We start from the raw sequence: 5516 nt of genomic DNA, 5'->3' as shown, positions 1-5516 counted from the left end.
ACACGACGTCAAACCCTGCAGCAGTGTATGTATAGAATCTCTGTAATGTGTAAAATTTTGGACAAAAATTGGCAATTTTTACAATGATAACAGCCTATTGCGTTAAACAAGGGGCGTATTATGCAATCATGATCATTGCAATTGTAAGCGCACTGCCCACCTTCCACTGCAAGCTGAAAATATAGCGTTCCGTCTAAAACTGGCAATTTTTGAATCTAATTATTGACACAGGGGGCGCTTTTCTAAAATTCAATCCCAGCATTCTTTGCGTATGCCCCCGTTCATATGCACGACAGTTTTCTCCTTTTATCTATAGTAACGATATTTGTATCAGCGACAAGGTGCATAATAAGTTTACTGGCTAATAAAAGAGGTATATTTTATAAATGGCATGTTGTATAATTGTAATTTGTTTTGTATTTGTTTATTATAAAAACATGGCGGCGCCATGAAAGAAGGGTACACTTTCGGTTACTCGCACAGTATATTATAAATATGCGCATGCGTAGTCAGTAAGCCGCTGGCGCGAACTATTAACGACAGAAAATGACATTCAGCGATCAGCGCTATTGAATAGTCACTAAAATGCCAAAATTACGCTTGTCGAGGCAGCATATAAATATATAATGCCGAATGGCCATAACAATTTTTGACAACTGAATTCTAATACAAACTTACAAAATGACCCTATCGTTTGATAGCAGTAAGAGCAACTTCAAGTGCGTGTTAACTATTTGGAGCATTCAACATCGAACATTACCTGCTCCGATGGGGATCTAATATTGTGATCAATCGCAGATCGTGGAAAAGCTAAATTGAAAGTTAGTTCAGTTCCACGTTCAAAGCCAAAACAGACAAGAATTGTTTTCAATAAGTGTTATATGGGGACAAACCAATTTAACGCCCTTCAGTCGACATAAGAACTTTGAAAGACAAATCAACTTGTAGTTAAACAATCGATAGGAGGTGAACATGAACACTTTACGTACAGCAGCTGATGTACCCTTTTACAACAGGAAGTCTGCTTTGCATTGCAACGATCGTAAGACATTTGCGTTTCCGCAACAATTAGGTCAACTGCTGCGTGATGGCGCTCTGAATGTAACACTGTGAACAAAGGAAGGACACAAGGCGCCGTATTTCAAATAGACGATCTGTATTTGTTTTTCAGATTTCGCCCAAAAACCAACGCGCACGCGGGCGGCAAACAAAGAATCATTTTTAAGGCGCCTTACTGCAAATAGCCGACACAATCTGATGATTTATATTTTCTCCTTCGAGGAAAAATATACTTGAGTTATACAAGAAGCTATGAGACTTGCCAGAGTAATATGTAATGGTGGAAATGCAATTGCCTGCGAGGAATAAGAAAGATGTTTCGATTTCCAGATGTTGCGGACAAGGACAACCATTGACATGCAGCCTTGCAGGTGGAAACAGATACTTGCTGGAAGTGGACTCAACTTGCTGATAAATAATGCTGGATTTCTCTTTGATGAAGAGAAAATTGAAGATGTCACGGAAGAAACAATGCTTTCAACATATAAAGTGAACACAGTTGGTCCAGTATTAGTCACAAAGGTAAGCAAGTCGTATTTTTACAAACAAATGACTTTCTTTTTTACCCTCAGGTGTAATATTCAAAACTTTAGTCTGTATACATACATACTCGTATGCAAGGTACACCATCAATGCACCTAAAGGTGTTTATTCTATAGTAGAAGATGAAGACCCTTAATGCTAATATATATAAATAATATAATATAATATAATATAATATAATATAATATAATATAATATAATATAATATAATATAATATATATAATATAATATAATATAATATAATATAATATAATATAATATAATATAATATAATATAATATAATATAATAAATATAATATAATATAATGTAACATAATATTATATGATATAGTTTTGAAGAAAAAAGCGTGTTTTTTTTATCACGATATTTAATACATTTCGTAACATTCCAAACTATACCATAACATAGTGATATAATATCAACTCGTTATTTTGATTTCCACAGAGGTTTCTGCCTCTCATAAGGAAGGCAGCGCAACCTATGGTAAAGATGAGTATAGGGCATCACGTGCTGCAATCATGAAATATATCCAGTCATTGGAGTTCCATTGATATCAATACATTTGCTGGACATTACAGCTATAGATGTTCTAAGGTATGTTTCACATATAAGGCAAAGTTACAGCTGAATCTTTTAAAGACTTGTCATTTTGGCTTCTTGTAAAGGCTTTTATGCAATTCCTACAGTTATCAGTGATCAAACCAAATAAACAATTCTTTGTTCATTACAGTTCTCGTTGATAATTTGCCATATACGTTTTGACAAATTTTGGATAATATTCAAGGGAAAGACACATGGTGTTTAAGCGTATAAGAAACGTTTACCCCTATGGCTGACAATTAAAATCTATCTTCACGCCTTACCATCATATCGTACGATCATGTTCAATCGATGAATCATCATCAATTGAAAGTATATGATGTGTGTCTTCTAGGCGAAACATTTTACATTTTCACCTTCTCATGTGTTGCAAAACAAATTCATAAATACTTTTATTTTGTGCCGGTGCAAAGACAGAACAAAGTCAATTACAGCAAGTGTTGGTTCAAGCAAATCGATCTGACAAATGGACAGGAATACAGCATCGTATTGCAAGGCAGATTGACTTGTAGAAATAGCACATTGCCCTGGTGCAAATTAAAATGATGTATGCGTTTCATTGCGTGTCACATTCATATATTTCCTGACAAAATGATCATTCGTCAGCCATATTAGATTGTATTGCAAAATAAATTGAAAGGCACATGCAAGTTGTATAGTGTTTGTGACTGGAGTGAAAAAAAAACATTGAGAAATATCTTTACTACTAACTAATTAATACTTAACTTTTATGTGACGTTGGAATGTTCCTCCAATAATTTGCCTATGATTAAATTGGTGTCGCTGATCAATATTAATTACGCTATATAGTAACACACCTTCTCTGGCTAGTTTACGATCAACACCCATTTAATCATTATTCAATCATAAGAGGAAGATTTTGACTGACTGAATTTCAAAGGGACGCCAGTGACGTCATCGTCTCTCCTTGGGACCATTAACTTTTAGATGAGCTGTTTTTTATTCTACGACGCTAAAACATCTCGTGGCCATGCAGAGTGTGGACGAAGGCCAAACGCGGAGAATCGGATCTAGGCTATCATTACTGAGGTGTTTTATTGCTCTTATATCATAATACTAAATTTAAGTACTGGCATAAAACGTCTAATAAGGGACTGTCTAGCTGAGAGCTCGAGCCTGTCCCAACTCTGCTAGATAGCAATTACGGCACTTTTTTCACATCTCGACCCATAAGTATTTAGGCTATCAATATACTAGAATGATATTATACAAGTTTGAACCTGCCAAACAAATTTTTGAATCCTCTCTTCACAGATTGCATTGAATATGGTTACCAAGAACCTAAGCATTGAGCTGGAAGCTGATAAGATACTGGTGGTAAATCTTGATCCGGGATCAGTGCGAACTGACTTGGGAGGACCTGATAATCCTACTTCAACAGAAGAATCTGTCAGTGGTTTGATGAATGTCATGGCAACAGGAACAAAGGAACACAATGCTTTATTGTATGATTTCACTGGAGCGTTGCTTCCGTGGTGATCCGATTTAAGAAACCATATTACATCTGATATATGGAATATCGTTTGAAACAGAGTCTGCCTTCAATGTATCAGAATAGCTAACTAATCATTTTAGATGTAGTGAAATCAGTTCAGATGGCCTCCATAGCGCAACTGAGCGCTCTGTGCAGTGCCAATACCTTTCGTTACGGAACGATTGCATGTGATTGGCGAAGTGCGTTTTGAAGGTGTTTTCAGTGAGGCCGATGTAAACCTTCCCTGTGTTGTCCCCGGCTGATACCTTGACCTTGTCAACCTGACCTTTGACTTGACAGTTACAAATTACAATCAGCTGATCGATGTTTACGTTGGTCTCGCGTGATTACCCTCTTATTATCGCGTGATTACACTAGCCATATTCTTCATAAAGTAATAACTCCCCTTTATTGTTGTGTTTCTATTAAAGGACTTGTGAAGCTTAGATCCCTTTGGAAAGTGTTTTCAACGAATGGAAGGAATTTCTTGCCGATATTAGTTTCTAGGTTCTTGCTGATAGGGGAGAGGTTATACCACGTGACGCTCCATTACTTGTCATTGTTTCTCCACGCGGAATAGTTGGTCTTGATATATTCAATTTGATCTGTGTACTCGCTTGAACTTAATGCTAGCAGCGATAACGTCAAGCGGGTACCAGCGTATAATATCGGCAACGAATTCCTTCAACTAGTTGCGATAAAGCCCTTTTTGCTGACTTGATATCTCTTTTAAAACGTTAGTTTTCAACACGATTGGAAATTAATTTTTGGATAATTTGATATCGTATTAATGTTTGATTAATCAGCAAATATAAGGACATCTACTCTTCCTTGTTTGAACTGCACTTGTTTTATGGATAATATTGTAATAGTTAGAATAGGACATGTAACATATATTTTTATTTTAAGATCAAATTTTCCAAGCGTGTTGAAAACTAACGTTTAAAAAGAGATATAAAGTCAGGAAAAAGGGCTTTATCGTGTAGCAATATTGCCTTAGCTTCGTCTCAGTCATCTTTTTCTGTGATTGAAACATAGCTTTCTTGCCCGGTTTCCAATGGTCCTATCTGGCAGTTGACAAGTGTGAGGTGTATAATCGCAAAAGTATTTCCGTTCATCTTCCTGGCTAGAAAATGACGTTTCACATATAGCCCTAATATATTCCTTGATTGCATTTATATCCGTTTTACTTGCACTGCCTCAGAAGAAATTTCAACTTTTCTCCTATCAATTTTATTCACCTAGACAGCCAAATTTCACAGTCTCCAGGCTATTGGTTTTTCACACTTGTTGGTTTTATTTTGTCTCACGAGAGCCTCAGTCGAGTGTAAGGCAAAATATCCCCAATGCGTCTGAGAAATCTGATTCCAGATCATTAGGGTGCGAGATTCTATTAATCACAGCCTATTCCTTATGCGAAAGCATGTTGTTCATATGGTGATTTACAGATAAACACGGTCACCTCTCTTGCAAACTTACAAATCAAGGCTACACAAGACAAAGGTGTGTCTCTACTTTCAAACTTTATTTTTGCCATGTGTCTTGGGATGTTCAAAAGTGTGATGTGTCTCTTACTTGCTTGTCTTTGTACCTTTACAACCGCTGTCAGGCTTTCTGCTATTTGCGAGTTGTTCGTTTCGTCTTGATGTTCAAAATTGAATAAATTAACGCATGGTCATAGAATAGTTTTAGTTTGTTAACAAACTAAAGAAGACCAATTTTTGCACAGATATCTTTTCGCGTGGATACAAATCACTCATCTTGCCAGATTTTGCCTCGAGTTTGTTCACCTTCACACAACCATAACTTACCTGGA

At 36.3% G+C, this 5516-nt stretch overlaps 1 long non-coding RNA gene across 1 annotated transcript; it reads left to right on the top strand.

Moving 5' to 3' along the window:
• Positions 1-1467: 1467 nt before the first annotated feature.
• On the top strand, positions 1468-4498 carry LOC139126181 (uncharacterized). The gene is made up of 3 exons (XR_011550492.1): positions 1468-1581; positions 2050-2199; positions 3481-4498. It is a non-coding gene; the product is annotated as an uncharacterized lncRNA (long non-coding RNA).
• The last annotated feature ends 1018 nt before the right edge of the window (positions 4499-5516 follow it).

Source organism: Ptychodera flava, chromosome 3 (genome assembly GCF_041260155.1).
Source record: "Ptychodera flava strain L36383 chromosome 3, AS_Pfla_20210202, whole genome shotgun sequence".
NCBI lineage: Eukaryota > Metazoa > Hemichordata > Enteropneusta > Ptychoderidae > Ptychodera > Ptychodera flava.
This window is presented reverse-complemented; position numbering and strand designations above follow the sequence as displayed.